Raw genomic sequence first — 19,307 nt, forward strand, 5'->3', positions numbered from 1 at the left:
GTGTGATTTTTTTCTCGCACCCATTGACTTCTATTGCGGATTGCGATCCGATTTTGGATGACAATCGCAGCATGCTGCGATTTTTTTTCCAACCCGATCATGATCCAATCCAAGCTTGAAAAAAAAACGCAGATGAACACACAATCATAGATTAACCCCTTAATCCCGTATGACGTACTATCCCGTCAAGGTGACCTGGGACTTAATTCCCGGTGACGGGATAGTACGTCATACGCGATCGGCCGCGCTCACGGGGGGAGCGCGGCCGATCGCGGCCGGGTGTCAGCTGCCTATCGCAGCTGACATCCGGCACTATGTGCCAGGAGTGGTCACGGACCGCCCCCGGCACATTAACCCCCGGCACACCGCGATCAAACATGATCGCAGTGTACCGGCGGTATAAGGAAGCATCGCGCAGGGAGGGGGCTCCCTGCGGGCTTCCCTGAGACCCCCGGAGCAACGCGATGTGATCACGTTGCTCTGAGGGTCTCCTACCTTCTTCCTCCCTGCAGGTCCCGGATCCAAGATGGCCGCGGCATCCGGGTCCTGCAGGGAGAAAGGTGGCTTACCGAGTGTCTGCTCAGAGCAGACGCTGGTAAGCCTGCACCGATGTAAGTGAGATCGGTGATCTGATAAAGTGCAGTGCACACTATCAGATCATCGATCTGTGATGTCCCCCCCTGGGACAAAGTAAAAAAGTTAAAAAAAATTTTTTCCACATGTGTAAAAAAAAAAAAAAAAAATCCTAAATAAATAATAAAAATATATATATATTATTCCCATAAATACATTTCTTTATCTAAATAAAAAAAACAAAACAATAAAAGTACACATATTTAGTATCGCCGCGTCCGTAACGACCCAACCTATAAAACTGCCCCACTAGTTAACCCCTTCAGTAAACACCGTAAGAGAAAAAAAAAAAAAAACGAGGCAAAAAACAACGCTTTATTACCATACCGCCGAACAAAAAGAGGAATAACACGCGATCAAAAAGACTGATATAAATATTCATGGTACCGCTGAAAACGTCATCTTGTCCCGCAAAAAACGAGCCACAATATAGCATCATCAGCAAAAAAATAAAAAAGTTATAGTCCTGAGAATAAAGCGATACCAAAATAATTATTTTTTCTATAAAATAGTTTTTATCGTATAAAAGCGCCAAAACATAAAAAAATGATATAAATGAGGTATCGCTGTAATCGTACTGACCCGTCGAATAAAACTGCTTTATTAATTTTACCAAACGCGGAACGGTATAAACGCCTCTCCCAAAAGAAATTCATGAATAGCAGGTTTTTGGTCATTCTGCCTCACAAAAATCGGAATAAAAAGTGATTAAAAATGGTCACGTTTCCGAAAATGTAACCAATAAAAACGTCAACTCGTCCCGCAAAAAACAAGACCTCACATGACTCTGTGGAGCAAAATGTGGAAAAATTATAGGTCTCAAAATGTGGAGACGCAAAAACTTTTTTGCTATAAAAAGCGTCGCTGGTTTCACACTTGCGTTTTTGTCTGCAGCGTTTTTTGCACAAAAAAACACATGCGTTTTTTCCCTATATTTAACATTGAAAACGCATGCGTTTTTTTGTACGCGTTTGGTCGCGTTTTCAAACGCATGCGTTTTTTTTCTGCATGTGTTCATTTTCAGAAATACAGCCTGCAGTATTTTCTTGCGTTTTTAAGCACATGCGTTTGCGTTAAAAACGCATGCGTTTTTATCGAAAAAAAAACAGAAAACACACTGAAAAGCCACCCACCACCATCAAGGTGATAAAGGGATCCAAACCCTAACCCTAACTCTACCCCTAACCTCACCCCTAACCGTTTAATGAACATTTTCTGACAGTCATAGTGCCACGTATTTCAGTGCCACGTATTTCAGTGCCACGTATTTCAGTGCCACGTATTTCAGTGCCACGTATCACGTATTTCAGTGCCACGTGTTTCAGTGCCACGTGTTTCAGTGCCACGTATTTAAGTGTCACGTATTTCAGTGCCACGTATCACATATTTCAGTGCCACATATTTTAGTGCCACATATTTAAGTACCACGTATTTCAGTGCCACGTATTTCAGTGCCACATATTTCAGTGCCACATATTTCAGTGCCATGTATCACGTATTTCAGTGCCACGTGTTTCAGTGCCACGTATTTCAGTGCCACGTATTTCAGTGCCACGTATTTCAGTGCCACGTATCACATATTTCAGTGCCACATATTTTAGTGCCACGTATTTAAGTACCACGTATTTCAGTGCCACGTATTTCAGTGCCACGTATTTCAGTGCCACATATTTCAGTGCCACGTATCACGTATTTCAGTGCCACGTATTTCAGTGCCACGTATTTCAGTGCCACGTATCACATATTTCAGTGCCACATATTTTAGTGCCACGTATTTAAGTACCACGTATTTCAGTGCCACGTATTTCAGTGCCACGTATTTCAGTGCCACATATTTCAGTGCCACGTATCACGTATTTCAGTGCCACGTGTTTCAGTGCCACGTATTTCAGTGCCACGTATTTCAGTGCCACGTATTTCAGTGCCACGTATCACGTATTTCAGTGCCACGTATTTCAGTGCCACGTATTTCAGTGCCACGTATTTCAGTGCCACGTATCACGTAGTTCAGTGCCACGTATTTCAGTGCCACGTATTTCAGTGCCACGTATTTCAGTGCCACGTATTTCAGTGCCACGTATTTCAGTGCCACGTATCACGTATTTCAGTGCCACGTATTTCAGTGCCACGTATTTCAGTGCCACGTATTTCAGTGCCACATATTTCAGTGCCACGTATTTCAGTCACGTTTAGGGTTAGGGTTAGGGGTAGGGTTAGGGTTAGGGCTAGGGTTGGAGGTAAAGTTAGGGTTAGGGTTGGGGCTAAAGTTAGGGTTGGGGCTAAAGTTAGGGTTAGGGTTTGGATTACATTTACGGTTTGGATTAGGGTTGGGATTAGAATTATGGTTGTGTCAGGGCTAGGGGTGTGGTTAGGGTTACCGTTGGGATTAGGGCTAGGGGTCTGTTTGGATTAGGGTTTCAGGTAGAATTGGGAAGTTTCCACTGTCCAGGCACATCAGGGGCTCTCCAAACGGGACATGGCGTCCAATCTCAATTCCAGCCAATTCTGCGTTGAAAAAGTGAAACAGTGCTCCTTCCATTCCGAGCTCTCCCGTGCGCCCAAAAAGGGGTTAACCCCAACATATGGGTTATCAGCGTACTCGGGACAAATTGAACAACAACTTCTGGGGTCCAAGTTCTCTTGTTATCCTTGGGAAAATAAAAATTTGGGGGGCTAAAAATCATTTTTGTGGGAAAAAAAAGATGTTTTATTTTCACGGCTCTGCGTTATAAACTGTAGTGAAACACTTGGGGGTTCAAAGTTCTCACAACACATCTAGATAAGTTCCTTGGGAGGTCTAGTTTCCAATATGGGGTCACTTGTGGTGGGTTTGTACTGTTTGGGTACATCAGGGGCTCTGCAAATGCAACGTGACGCCTGCAGACCAATCCATTTAAGGCTGCATTCCAAATGGCGCTCCTTCCCTTCCGAGCTCTGTCATGCGCCCAAACAGTGGTTCCCCCCCACATATGGGGTATCAGCGTACTCAGGACAAATTGGACAACAACTTTTGGGGTCTAATTTATCCTGATACCCTTGTGAAAATACAAAACTGGGGGCTAAAAAATCATTTTTGTGAAAAAAAAAAGAATTTTTATTTTCACGGCTTTGCGCTATACACTTTAGTGAAACACTTAGGGGTTCAAAGTTCTCAAAACACATCTAGATAAGTTCCTTGGGAAGTCTAGTTTCCAATATGGGGTCACTTGTGGGGGGTTTGTACTGTTTGGGTACATCAGGGGCTCTGCAAATGCAACGTGACGGCTGCTGACCAATCCATTTAAGTCTGCATTCCAAATGGCGCTCCTTCCCTTTCGAGCTCTGTCATGCGCCCAAACAGTGGTTCCCCCCCACATATGGGGTATCAGCGTACTCAGGACAAATTGGAAAACAAATTTTGGGGTCCAATTTATTCTGTTACCCTTGTAAAAATACAAAGCTGGGGGCTAAAAAATCATTTTTGAGAAAAAAAAAATAAAATTATTTTCACGGCTCTGCGTTATAATCTGTAGTGAAACACTTGGGGGTTCAAAGCTCTCAAAACACATCTAGATAAGTTCCTTAGGGGGTCTACTTTCCAAAATGGTGTCACTTGTGGGGGGTTTCAATGTTTAGGCACATCAGGGGCTCTCCAAACACAACATGGCGTCCCATCTCAATTCCAGTCAATTTTGCATTGAAAAGTCAAATGGCGCTCCTTCCCTTCCAAGCTCTGCCATGCGCCCAAACAATGGTTTACACCCACATATGGGGTATCAGCGTACTCAGGACAAATTGCACAACATTTTTTTGGGTCCAATTTCTTCTCTTACCCTTGTGAAAATAAAAAATTGGGGGCGAAAAGATCATTTTTGTGAAAAAATATGATTTTTTATTTTTACGGCTCTGCATTATAAACTTCTGTGAAGCACTTGGTGGGTCAAAGTGCTCACCACACATCTAGATAAGTTCCTTAGGGGGTCTACTTTCCAAAATGGTGTCACTTGTAGGGAGTTTCAATGTTTAGGCACATCAGGGGCTCTCCAAACGCAACATGGCGTCCCATCTCAATTCCAGTCAATTTTGCATTGAAAAGTCAAATGGCGCTCCTTCCCTTCCAAGCTCTGCCATGCGCCCAAACAATGGTTTACACCCACATATGGGGTATCAGCGTACTCAGGACAAATTGCACAACATTTTTTGCGGTCCAATTTCTTCTCTTACCCTTGGGAAAATAAAAAATTGGGTGCGAAAAGATAATTTTTGTGAAAAAATATGATTTTTTATTTTTACGACTCTGCATTATAAACTTCTGTGAAGCACTTGGTGGGTCAAAGTGCTCACCACACATCTAGATAAGTTCCTTAGGGGGTCTACTTTCCAAAATGGTGTCACTTGTAGGGGGTTTCAATGTTTAGGCACATCAGGGGCTCTCCAAACGCAACATGGCGTCCCATCTCAATTCCAGTGAATTTTGCATTGAAAAGTCAAATGGCGCTCCTTTCCTTCCGAGCTCTGCCATGTGCCCAAACAGTGGTTTACCCCCACATATGGGGTATCAGCGTACTCAGGACAAATTGTACAACAACTTTGGGGGTCCATTTTCTCCTGTTACCCTTGGTAAATTAAAACAAATTGGAGCTGAAATAAATTTTGTGTGAAAAAAAGTTAAATGTTCATTTTTATTTAAACATTCCAAAAATTCCTGTGAAACACCTGAAGGGTTAATAAACTTCTTGAATGTGGTTTTGAGCACCTTGAGGGGTGCAGTTTTTAGAATGGTGTCACACTTGGGTATTTTCTATCATATAGACCCCTCAAAATGACTTCAAATGAGATGTGGTCCCTAAAAAAAAATGGTGTTGTAAAAATGAGAAATTGCTGGTCAAATTTTAACCCTTATAACTCCGTCACAAAAAAAAATGTTGGTTCCAAAATTGTACTGATGTAAAGTAGACATGTGGGAAATGTTACTTATTAAGTATTTTGTGTGACATATGTCTGTGATTTAAGGGCATAAAAATTCAAAGTTGGAAAATTGCGAAATTTTCAATATTTTTGCCAAATTTCCATTTTTTTCACAAATAAACGCAAGTTATATCGAATAAATTTTACCACTAACATGAAGTACAATATGTCACGAGAAAACAATGTAGAATCGCCAAGATCCGTCAAAGCGTTCCAGAGTTATAGCCTCATAAAGGGACAGTGGTCAGAATTGTAAAAATTGGCCCGGTCATTAACGTGCAAACCACCCTCGGGGCTTAAGGGGTTAACATTGGTGAGAATTTCAAATTCAATCCAATTTTTTATCGGATTGAATTAGTCCAATTTCATCGCAAGTGGGCATGAGCCCTAACACTGATAAGGGTATGTGCACACGTTGAGTAAAATTTCTGCAACATTTCTGCATCTCTTGGCAAGAAAAACACAGATGGAAAAATGCATGTTTTTTTCTGTGTTTTTGCCTACGTTTTTGATGATTTTAGCAAAGTCAATGGTGAATAACGCAGGGAAAAAAAAGCACAGAGAATTGACATGCTGCATATTATTTTCTTCACCAAATCTGTAAGTCAAAAATACAGTGTGCATGACACTTTAGGTTTCTCATTCACTTTGCTGGCATTATGTTTTGTCACAAATCCAAGTAAAAAAGCGACAAAAACGCGCCAAATCTGCAATGTGTGTACATACCGAACATTCTGAAATCTACCCAAGAATATGTAGAATTATATAGATGAGCAATATATTGTACCGATCAATTTTTTTAACAAGTTTTTTAAAGTTTATATATCACTGAAGTCTACCCAAAATATGTGAAAGTGAAGTGTATGGATGAGCAAAATAATACCAATACATTTTTCAACAACTTTTTGATGCTTATATGGCAATGAATTGTACCCAAGAATATGTGATACCCTATGGGTGAGCAATATGATACCGTTGAATTTTTGAACAAGTTTTTTGAGGGTTATATATCAACAAAATGTAATGCAGACCATGGAATAGTCTATGAGTGAGCAATATAATAGCGATAAGAGTATGTGCGCACGTTTAGTAAAATTTCTGTACCATTTCTGCAGCACTTGATAGGAAAAATGCAGCTGCAAAGCGCATGTTTTCGGTGCGTCCTTGCCGCATTTTTGGTATGATTTTGTTTGCGTTTTTGATTGATTTGAGTGAAGTCAATGGTGAAAAACGCAGAGCAAATACGCACAGAAAATTGACATGCTCCAGATTATTTTCTGCACCAAATCTGCAAGTCAAAAACACTTAATGTGTTCATGAGACTTCAGGATTCTCATTCACTTTGCTGGCATAAGGTTTTGCTTAACGTTTTGTCACCAAAAAATGGCAGAAAATTAAGACACCAAATCTGCAAAGTGTGCACACAGCCTAAAATTTTTTGAAACTTAAATAGCAACAAAATGTACCCAAGAAGATGCAATACTCTATGGATGAGCAATATAATACTGATAAATTTTTGAACAAGGTTTTTGGGACTTATATAGCAACAAAATCTACTCAAGATATGTAAAAGTCTATGGATGAGCAATATAATACCAATACATTTTTGAACAAGTGTTTTGAGGATTATATAGCCTTAAGGGTTATGTACTAAAAAAATGTACCCAAGAACACGTGATACCCTATGGATTAGCATTATATAATGCTAATTACTTTTCAACAATTTTTGAAGGCTTATATAGCAACAAAATGTCCCGAAGAATACTTTATACTGTGTGGATAAGCAATATAATACCAATAAATATTTGACCATGTTATTAGAGGCTTTTATATCAATGAAATCTACTCAAGAACACATTATACTATGACGATGAGTAATATAATACCAATACATTTTTGACCCAGTTTTTGGAGGATTTTATGCGAATGAAATGTACTCAAGAACATGTAATACTCTATGGATGACTAATATAATACTGAAAAAAGTTTGAACAATTTTTTGGATGGCTAGATGCCACTGAAATGCATCCAAGAAGTCATAATATCCTATGGATGTATAATATAATACCAATACATTTTTGGTGGTGGTGAGGCGGCAGCTCGGGTGGTGGTGACGTGGAATGGTTATTGCAGGCTGTAAGCTTTCCTGAAGAGATGGGTTTTCAGGTTCCATCTGAAGGATCCGAGGGAGGTGGATAATCGGACTGACTTGTTGAGGCGTGGAATTCCAGAGGATGGGGGATATTCGGGAGAAATCTTGGAGGCGGTTGTGTGAGGAACAAATATGTGTGGAGGAGAGTAGGAGGTTTTGGGAGGATCAAAGATTAATTGAGGGGAGATATTGGGAGATTAGTTCAGAGATATAGGGAGAGGACAGGTTGTGGATGGCTTTGTAGTTTATTAGTAGTTTGAACTGGATTAGTAGTGTTAGTAGTTTGAACTGTAGTAGTGTTGGTAGTTTGAACTGGATTCATTGGGGAATTGGGAGCCAGTGGAGGGATTTGCAGAGGGGAAAAACAGGGGAGTAGCGAGGAGAGAGGTGGATTAGTCGGGCAGCAGAGTTGAGGACAGACTGGAGTGGTGCAAAAGAGTTGGCGGGGAGGCTACAGAGGAGGGTGTTGCAGTAATTGAGGCGGGAGATGATGAGGGCATGCACAAGAGTTTTAGTAGATTGAGGGCTGAGGAAGGGATGAATTCTGGAAATATTTTTGAGTTGGAGGCTACAGGAAGTGGCAAGAGTTTGGACGTGTGGTTTGAAGGACAGGGCAGAGTCGAGAGTTACTCCGAGGCAGCGGATTTCAGGTGCGGGAGAGAGCGTGATGCCATTTACCATAATAGATAGATCGGGTAGGGAAGATACGTGAGATGGAGGAAAGATGATGATGAGTTCGGTTTTGTCTACATTGAGTTTTAGGAAGAGAGAGGTGAAGAAGGAGGATATGGCTGATAGACACTCCGGGATTCAGGACAGCAGAGAGGTGACATCTGGGCCAGAGAGGTAGATCTGAGTGTCGTCCGCATACAGATGATACTGGAAGCCATGAGTTGTCCTAGGCCAAGGGTATAGATGGAAAAAAGAGCCTTGAGGGACTCCACCAGAGAGAGGGCGGGATGAGAAGTTAGTGTGGGAGTTGGAAACGCTAAATGTGCGGTTGGAAAGGTAAGAGGCGATCCAGGACAGGGCAAGTTCTTTGATGCCAAGGGAAGAAAGAATCTGTAGCAGTAGGCAGTGGTCGACTGTGTCAAAGGCAGAGGACAGGTCGAGAAGGAGGAGGATGGAAAACTGTCTGTTAGCTTTGGCTGTAAGTAAGTCATTAGTAATTTTGGTCGGGGCAGTTTCGGTGGAGTGGTGGGGTGGAAGCCAGATTGGAGGCTGTCAAGGAGAGAGTTAGATGAGAGTTGGGAGGAAAGTTGAGCATGGACATGCTGGTCAAGGAGTTTGGAAGCAAACGGGAACAGTGATATGGGGCAATAGCTGGGCATAGCAGTTGGGTCAAGGTTGTTTTTTTTGAGGATGGGTGTGATGGTGGCATGTTTGAAGGCAGAGGGGAAGGTACGAAAAGATAGCAATTGGTTGAAGAGATGGGTTAGGGCTGGAATGAGCGTGTTAGTGAGGTTGGGGAGCAGGGGAGGTTGGGGAGCAGGTGGGAAGGGATGGGGTCAAGGCACAGGTGTTGAGGTGTGATTTGGAAAGGAGGTGAGTAAGCTCTCCTTCAGTGACGTTGGAGAGTGGGGTTATTAGGGAAGGGTTGAGGTCTGGTATATGGAGTTCTTGGGGACGTGGAACAGTAAAGGTTTCCCTTGTTTGGTCTTATTTTTGAAGTAGGTGGCAAAGTCCTCGGCAGAGATGAGGGGAGATGGAGGTGGCAGTGGTGGAGAGAGTTGAATGTGCTGAACAGTTGTTTTGGGTTGTAGGATAATGAAGATACAAGGTTTGTGAAATAGGTCTGTTTAGCAGAGGTGAGGGCTACTTTGAAGGCAAGTGTAGCTTGTTTGAAAGCAGTGAAGTCATCTGGCAGGCCTGTTTTCTTCCAACGCCGCTCCGTGACCCTGGATGATTGTCAAATTTTTTGGTGAGATTGTTGTGCCAGGGTTGTCTATTGATTCGTCACACTTTGCCATGCGTAAGAGGGGCGACTGAGTCAATGGCTGATGTGACGGTGGCATTATAGAAAGAGGTGGCACTGTCCGTGTCGTGGACTGAAGATATGGAGGACAGAGGTAGAAGAGAGTCTGAGAGTCTGTGAATGTCTAGGTGTGCGAGGTTTCTGCGGAGGATGTGCTAGTGGCTGGACATGGGGGGCAGGTGAGGAGGACAGGGATGAGAAGGTGAGTAGGTGGTGGTCAGATAGGGGAAGGGGAGAGGTTGTGAGATTAGATAGGGAACAGAGGCGGGTGAAGATGAGGTCTAATGTATGTCCATCTGTGTGGGTGGCTGTGGAGGACCACTGAGCAAGTTCAAATGATGAAGTAAGTGATAGCAGTTTGGAGGCTGCTAGCTGGCGGGTGTCAGTAGGGATATTAAATTCACCTATGATGATGGTGGGGATATCAGCTGAGAGAAAGTGAAGAAGCCAGGTGGAAAATTGGTCGATGAAGGCAGTGGCAGAGCCCAGTGGTCGGTATATGACAGCCATTTGGATATTAGAGGGAGAGTAGATACAGACAGAGTGGACTTCGAAAGAAGTGAGGATAAGGGAAGGTGGGGGTTGGATAGGGTTGAAGGAGCAGTTTTTAGAAAGAAGGAAACTCACTTCTCCGCCATGTCTGTTGCCAGAGCGAGGAGTGTGGGTAAAGTGGAGGCCATCATAACTCAGTGCAGCAGGGGAGGCTGTGTCGGGGGGTGTCAACCAGGTCTCAGTGAGGACCAAGAAGGAAGGGAGTAAAGAGATCGTGGATCACGTGGAGCTTGTTGCAGATGGAGCAGGCATTCCAAAGTGCTCCAGAGAGAGGAAGGAGGGGGGTGGGGTCAGTGGCACAGATTTTAAGTGCGAGGGATTGCGGTTGTTTCTCTTAGTGTGAGAAGTATAGGGGTGAGGATTAGTGGGCTGTATGAGGTGGGGGGGGGGGCAGGATTGGGGCATATGTCGCCAGCAGTGAGAAGGAGCAGAGAAAGGGAAAGCAGGTGGGTGAAGGAGAGTGACCAGCTTATATTATATTTTAGTAGGAGAGGTCTGAGGTTAAGGAGCAGGTCTGCAGATGAAGTGTATGGGAAAGTGTATGGGAAAGAAATGCAAACTGCCAAAATATTTAAATGCTTTTTTGGAGTGTTATGTAACCAAGAAATGTAACCCAGACCACAGAATAGTATATGGGTAGGAAATGTAACCAAGCCAAATTTTTAAAGTTTTTTTGTACTGTTATATACCAGAAACAGACAGAAAGTGCACAACAATCTTTAGATAGGTAATCTAATCCTGAAATATTTTTCAATATTTTTCAACGTTTTTTGTGAGTTTTACATGCCACAATAACAGTGTTAAACTATATGGATAAGTCGTTGAATCCACAAAAAAACTTAGAATGTAAATATTTTGAAAGTGTAATTGATGTACTTATACAGTCATAAAGACTTTGCAGAAAGTGCAAAGCCAGGCAAAAATTAAAAAAATTATAAAGACGGTCATATATAGACCCCTGAAAGGCAACAACTGGCAGGCCTTATTCAAATATTGAATATTAAAAACACTATATGTGCTGCAGTCATCTGGTGGTGGGGAAAAGTATGGGCTAATCCAGATTTTGTTCATTTTTATCAGTGAACCTGTCAGCATTCTCAGTTGACAGGAAAAAGCGCTTGTCTATTATGACCCTCCCGGTGGCACTAAAAACCTGCTCAGACAAGACACTAGCGGCAGGGTAGCACAATACCACCAATTCATAGAGCTCATGCCAGGTGTCCAACTTTGAAACCCAATAGTTAACAGTCGCAGAGGAAGTAGGCAGTACACTGACTTGGTCAGACAGGTATTTCTTGACCACATCTTTAACCACTTCCCGATGTAAACATATACGGCACTGTGGGAACTCCATTCCCACAAAAACCTCCATATAGGTACAATGCCGCAATCGTGCTGACTCTTGCTAAGTGCCACCGCAATTTAACCCCTCTGCTGCTGTTGGTCAATAGTGATAGAGACATTGAAGAGGTGGCTTGTGAGTATGTGCTAAGAAAAGGAGCTGACATGCCTCCTTCCTGCCTGTCAGATGCTGCTCTGATGCTCTGCAGTAAAGAAGCATTGCAGGTAGTGTTGAGCATTCCGATACCGCAAGTATCGGGTATCGGCCGATACTTGCGGTATCGGAATTCCGATACCGGGATTCCGATACTTGCCGCGTATCGGATACCGGAATCGGAAGTTCCAAGATTCAAAATGCAGAAATTCAGCCAATGAGAATGATTCCAAGTGTGGGCACATCCTGTTTAGCATGGAGGGCATGAAACTACTGGCAAGGCTGTGATTGGCTGCTGAAATGATGTCATGATGCAGTTTAAAAGTCGCTGGCGCCATTTTGCGATCACTCTGCTGTGAATTCAGTTCGCTGTTTGCTGACTGAGGGACAGTTTAGAGATAGCGATTTGCTTCTTTGTGCTTTCAAAGGCTAATTTAGCAACCGCTGTGTTCACCTACTATTCACCTTGCTTTTGCCTTGTAGCGCTGTTTTCACAGCGATCTGCAAGGTCTGTGTGTGTGTGTGTGTGAGTGCAGCCCACTCTCTAGTCTGAGTGCAGCCACATAGGCCATCCATAGCTGGTTGTATTCAGTTCAGGGAGGGTGGTTCATTGCCTCATACTGTTCTAATAATTTCATTGCCTCATACTGTTTCTAATAATTCCTATTAGTGTCTTTCCACCCGTCTCCAGCTAATTTGTGGAAAAACACTACATAGGATAACGTAGAGGAGGGTTTTTGGGCCTTGCAGCGCCGTTTACGGCTGTCTGCACGGTCTCCGTGTGACTGCAGCTCGCCCTGTAGTCTGTGAGCAGCCATAGCCTGGTTGTCTCCAGCTCAGGGTTGTTCACTGCGTCATACCGCCAAATCAATTTTCATTTTGTTTTAAGTAGTGCAGGCTGCTGCACATTTTTTCCAAAAATTCCTATTAGTGTCTTTCCACCCGTCTCCAGCTAATTTGTGGAAAAACACTACATAGGATAACGTAGAGGAGGGTTTTTGGGCCTTGCAGCGCCGTTTACGGCTATCTGCACGGTCTCCGTGTGACTGCAGCTCGCCCTGTAGTCTGTGAGCAGCCATAGCCTGGTTGTCTCCAGCTCAGGGTTGTTCACTGCGTCATACCGCCAAATCAATTTTCATTTTGTTTTAAGTAGTGCAGGCTGCTGCACATTTTTTCCAAAAATTCCTATTAGTGTCTTTCCACCCGTCTAGAGCTAATTTGTGGAAAAACACTACATAGGATAACGTAGAGGAGGGTTTTTGGGCCTTGCAGCGCCGTTTACGGCTGTCTGCACGGTCTCCGTGTGACTGCAGCTCGCCCTGTAGTCTGTGAGCAGCCATAGCCTGGTTGTCTCCAGCTCAGGGTTCTTCACTGCGTCATACCGCCAAATCAATTTTCATTTTGTTTTAAGTAGTGCAGGCTGCTGCACATTTTTTCAAAAAAATCCTATTAGTGTCTTTCCACCCGTCTCCAGCTAACTTGTGGAAAAACACTACATAGGATAACGTAGAGGAGGGTTTTTGGGCCTTGCAGCGCCGTTTACGTCTGTCTGCACGGTCTCCGTGTGACTGCAGCTCTATCCGTTGTCAGTTCAGCCCCCCAAAAATAAATAAATAATAAAGTTCACCAAACACACCAGTTACACCACTTTACATTTGTGTAGGCCACATTAGCTCATATTAAAGTCTAGTCCACACTTTAGAAAATTAGTGTTTCTTATACCTGTTAGGAGGAGTTGCTCAGGAATAAGCACACAAAGCCGTTAGTACTTTTCTGCTTATCTTTATCAGTCAACCAAGATGAAGAAGGCAGTGAGTAAGGCACGTGGGCGTGGGCGTGGGCGCGGAGCAGGGAGGGGAAGTGGGGATTCTGTGCCTGCTGCGGGCACCGGTGACTCATCAGCACCCACTTTCACCAGGCAACAGTCATTCATGCACAGCTTTGTGTCAGAGCGCCGTACACCGCTGCTGCGTGAAGAACAAATTGAAGCCGTTGTCGGATGGATGGCAGCTAATGCATCAACTTCAATTAGTGCCACATCCTCTCAGACACAGAGCACTGGAGAGCAGCCATCTGTCTCTTCACCACCTGCCAAATTGCCCAGGCAGACAGAGAGCCCAGGACAGGAGCCGTCTCTACTTCTGTTCTCTGAATCTCTTGGCTTGGAAACAGGGGGCCAGCCAAGCAGCATTGGAGAAATGGAAGAAGAGGCAGGGTGCAGTGATGCCCAACAGCTTTTTCTCTCTTCCTCTGAAGAGGCGGGTGGGCCAGTGGCTCCGGTCACCACATCGCAGGCCGCATCAGCTGATGATGACACTCAGGTGCCACTTACTGGTGCGTGCTCTGCTGCTGAGACTACCCAGGAGGAGCAGTTGGGGGCAGAGGGTAGTGTAGATGATGAGGTCCTTGACCCATCTTGGCGTGAGGGACAGGAAGGTGGTGGGAGCAGCTCTGAGGAAGAGATTCCCCGTACGGCCCAAAGAGGGAGAGGGAGGGGGAAGACTGTGGATCCTGCAGCCTCCGCTTTGGCACCCGTTAGGAGCATGTCTCTTCCAAAAGCCAAAAAGGGCGCTCCCAAGACTTGCAGTGCCTGGTCCTTTTTTGACACAGTTGCAGATGACATTTGCTATGTCAGATGCAAGGTGTGTCATCAAAAAGTCAAAAGAGGTCGAAATGTCAGCAACCTCAATACCTCCAACATGTGGAAACATGTGCGCAACAGGCACCCGGCGGAGTTAGAAAAACACACTGAAGAGCTAGGCCAACCAACAGCGGCAGCTACCACCTCTTCAGCTCGTGTTGCCTCTTCCTCTAGCTCACACGCAGCTGGTTCGGCTTCCTCCCAGGATCGCCGTGGAAGAACCTCTGGCCCTGTTGTCCAGAGACCCGCTGTAATTCCACCCGCAGCACCACTTTCCCAGTCATCCACACACTCCCAGCCCAGTCTACAGCCATCGGTAGTACAGGCATGGGAGAAAAGGCGGCCTTTCTCGTCAAACCACCCACGAGCACAGGCTCTGACTGCAGGCATTGCCAAACTTCTGTCACTGGAAATGCTGTCATTCAGGCTGGTGGAGACTGACAGCTTCCGTGACTTGATGTCATTGGCAGTCCCACAGTACAATGTGCCCAGCCGCTTTTACTTCAGCAGGCAAGCTGTCCCTGCCCTGCACAAGCATGTGGAGGGACACATAAAACACGCGCTACTGAACGCCGTCAGTAGCAAGGTCCACCTCACCACCGATGCGTGGACCAGTCAACATGGACAGGGGCGATACCTTTCCCTCACTGCCCATTGGGTTAATGTCGTTGAGCCGGGTACAGACCGTGCGAGTGGCGCAGGACGTGTCCTGCCCACTCCAAGGATTGCAGGAATCCATTCTGTACGCATTGACTCCTCCTCTTACACCAGTTCCTCAGAATCATCGCTGCAGGAGCCGTCACAGTCCACCTCCACATGGACCCGTGATGAACGTGTACCTGTTACGACCGACATGAGCACAGCCGTGGCCAAACGTCAACAGGCCGTGTTGAAATTAATTTTTTTGGGGAATCGTAGCCACACAGCGCAGGAGCTCTGGAATGCCATCAAGCAGGAGAGCGATGTGTGGTTTGTGCCAGCGAATCTCCAGCCAGGCATGGTAGTGTGTGATAATGGCCGAAATCTGGTGGCAGCTCTGGGCCTCGGCAACCTCACTCACATCCCATGTCTGGCACATGTGCTCAATTTGGTCGTGCAGAGCTTTTTGAGGGACTATCCGGATCTTGATGCACTGCTGCACAAGGTCCGCCTAGAGTGTGCTCACTTGCGGCGTTCCAGCACGGCAAAAGCGCGCATTGCGGCTCTGCAGCGCCGACACCGCCTGCCGGAACATCGCATCATATGTGACCTACCTACCAGGTGGAATTCCACGTTACATATGTTGGAGCGGTTGTGTGAGCAGCAGCAAGCTGTAATGGAGTACCAGCTGCTTCAGGCGCAAAAAAGTCGCAGTCAGCGCCGTACAGACTTCACAACCACAGAGTGGGCCACTATGAATGACGTCTGCCAGGTTTTGCGTCCCTTTGATTATTCCACGCGGATGGCGAGTGCAGATGATGCATTAGTCAGCATGACTGTCCCCCTTATCTGCCTGCTTGAAAAATCACTGCAAGCGCTAAGGGATGATGTTGTGGAAGAGGTGGAGGATGAGGATTCAGCATTTCCATCATCTTCTGGACAGTCAGCGCCACGTGGTTCCTCACAAACGCGTAGGCAGGGGACAGTTTGTGAGGAGGATGAGGAGGAGTCAATGGAGGAGGAAGACATCCGTCCAGAGGAGGGAGTTACCGAATTGTCCAGTACTCAGTGTGTACAGCGAGGGTGGGGTGATGACGAGCGGGCAGATATCACGCCTCCAGCAGGGGACAGCGTTTCTTGGGCAGTTGGCAGTCTGCAGCACATGGTGGATTACATGCTGCAGTGCCTGAGAAACGACCGCCGCATCGCCCACATTCTCAACATGTCTGATTATTGGGTGTTCACCCTCCTCGATCCTCGCTACCGGGACAACGTAGAAAGCCTCATCACACCGTTGAACCGGGAGCGAAAAATGCGGGAGTACCAAGACACACTGGTCAATTCCATCATCTTCTCCATTCCAAGTGAGAGAAGTGCTGCTAGTGCATTCCAAAGCAGCTCAGTGCGTCCAGGCAGTGGTGGAGGCTCTGCACAAAGAGGGAGCAGAAGCAGTGCCTCTGCCCAAGGCAAGACCAGTATGGCCCAACTGTGGCACAGTTTTCTGTGCCCCCCACAAAAGTCTACACCATCACAGACGGCTCCAGTCAGCAGGAGGCAACGGTTCCGTCAGATGGTGACAGACTACATGTCTTGCCCTCTTGCTGTACTCCCAGACGGCTCTTCCCCTTTCAAGTTTTGGGTCTCAAAGCTGGATACATGGCCAGAGCTAAGCCAGTATGCATTGGAGGTGCTGTCTTGCCCTGCGGCCAGTGTATTATCGGAACGTGTCTTTAGTGCTGCAGGTGGTGTACTAACTGACCGTCGCATGCGACTATCCTCCGATAACGTTGACCGGCTTACTTTCCTGAAAATGAACAAGGCCTGGATCTCGCAGGAATTTGCCACTCCTCCTCCTGATTAAATAATTAGGTCACTGTATACGTTATCCAGGTCTCCTGTTGTGTTCATCTTTCTACCACCTGAACTTAAATTCCTGGGCTCCAACACCGCCAGTTGAGGCTCAGAAGTGCCGTCTGCACAGTCAAAACATACGACCCAGTGTTATTGGGTTTCAGTAACGTCAGCTGATCCCCAGCTGTGTAGCCGGCAATGTGTCATGCGACCGCCACGCTGACACAACAACTAAAATGTAAGGGAATCTGTCCCCCCCCCCAAGGCGTTTGTTACTGAAAGAGCCTCCTTGTGCAGCAGTAATGCTGCACAAGGAAAAGGTAGCTATTTTGGTTTAGCTCCTTGCACACGCAGAACTTAACACTTATAAAATGTGTCCACTGATACCGTAAAACCGTCCCGGAGGTGGGACTTTCCTTCGTAATATGACGCAGCACAGCCGTCATTCCTCCCCCCCCGGCGCCACGTCCCGGCTCCTCAGCGTTGTTTGATTCCGTCCCGGAGCCTGCGCTGTTATGTTATCCCGTGGCCAGGCACACTTAGCGCTGCCCGTCTTCTGGCATCATTTGGTGTCAGGATGGCTGCGCCTGTGCGGCCGCGCTGGCCGAGAGCCCGCCTCGCAGTGTCTTCTGATTTAATCCCACTGGGGGCCTGGGATCCATGGACATGCGCAGTGCATATCTGAACCTCCACCTCTCACTCATCTCCCTATGGCTTCTTCAGACTGTTCGGTGTCAGCTGGTCCCTAATAGCATGCCACGGCCGTGACACCGCACAGTCTTAAGAAGCCGTAGGGAGGGGAGTGAGAGGCGAGGATATGCACTGCGCATGGCCATGGATCCCAGGCCCCCAGTGGGATAAAATCAGAAGACACTGCGAGGCGGGCTCTCGGCCAGCGCGGCCGCACAGGCGCAGCCAGCCTGACACCAAATGATGTCAGAAGATGGGCAGCGCTAAGTGTGCCTGGCCAAGGGATAACATAACAGCGCAGGCTCCGGGACGGAATCAAACTACGCTGAGGAGCCGGGGCGCGGCGCCCGGGGGGGAGGAATGACGGCTGTGCTGCGTCATATTACGAAGGAAAGTCCCACCTCCGGGACGGTTTCACGGTTTCAGGGGACACATTTTATAAGTGTTTAGTTCTGTGTTTGCAAGGAGCATGATGAAAAGAGCCACCTTTTCCTTTTGCATCTTTTGTGCTGCACAAGCTGGCTCTTTCAGCTACAAACGCCTTGGGGGGGGGGTTAAAGGTTCCCTTTCGACTTTCTCAGGCTTCGGCCTACATTGTGTTCCTCTGCTTTTCCACCTGTCCCTGGGCTCCAACACCGCTAGTTGCCGTCCAGAAGTGCTGTCCGCACAGTCCCAACAGTCGCTCCTCTGTTATTGGGGTTCAGTAACGTCAGCTGTTCCCCTGCTGTGTGTGTGGCAATCCCTCCTATCTCCTCCTCCACCTCCTCCTCCACCTGTCCCTGGGCTCCAACACCGCTAGTTGTTGCCTGGTAGTGCTGTACGCACAGTCCCAACAGTCCCTCCTCTGTTATTGGGGTTCAGTAACGTCAGCTGTTCCCCTGCTGTGTGTGTGGCAATCCCTCCTACCTCCTCCACCTCCTCCTCCTCCACCTGTCCCTGGGCTCCAACACCGCTAGTTGTTGCCTGGTAGTGCTGTACGCACAGTCCCGACAGTCCCTCCTCTGTTATTGGGGTTTAGTAACATCAGCTGTTCCCCTGCTGTGTGTGTGGCAATCCCTCCTACCTCCTCCACCTCCTCCTCCTCCATCTGTCCCTGGGCTCCAACACCGCTAGTTGTTGCCTGGTAGTGCTGTACGCACAGTCCCAACAGTCCCTCCTCTGTTATTGGGGTTCAGTAACGTCAGCTGTTCCCCTGCTGTGTGTGTGGCAATCCCTCCTACCTCCTCCACCTCCTCCTCCTCCACCTGTCCCTGGGCTCCAACACCGCTAGTTGTTGCCTGGTAGTGCTGTACGCACAGTCCCAACAGTCCCTCCTCTGTTATTGGGGTTCAGTAACGTCAGCTGTTCCCCTGCTGTGTGTGTGTGGCAATCCCTCCTACCTCCTCCACCTCCTCCTCCTCCACCTGTCCCTGGGCTCCAACACCGCTAGTTGCCGTCCAGAAGTGCTGTCCGCACAGAGCCAAACACCTCGCCAATGTGTTAGTGGGGTTCAGCACCGCCAGCTGTTCCCCTGCTGTGCAGCCGGCAACGTGTACTGCGACCGCCACGCAGGCACAACAAGTTAAATTTAAGGGAACCTGCCCCCCCCCCAGGCGTTTGTTACTGAAGGAGCCACCTTGTGCAGCAGTAATGATGCAAAGGGAAAAAGTGCCTCTTTTCGTGGTGCTCCTTGCACATGCTGATCCTAACACTTATGAAAAGTGTCCCCTCCTACCGTGATTTTGTACGGTTG

This window comes from Ranitomeya variabilis, chromosome 6 (genome assembly GCF_051348905.1).
Source record: "Ranitomeya variabilis isolate aRanVar5 chromosome 6, aRanVar5.hap1, whole genome shotgun sequence".
In the NCBI taxonomy this organism is placed as follows: domain Eukaryota; kingdom Metazoa; phylum Chordata; class Amphibia; order Anura; family Dendrobatidae; genus Ranitomeya; species Ranitomeya variabilis.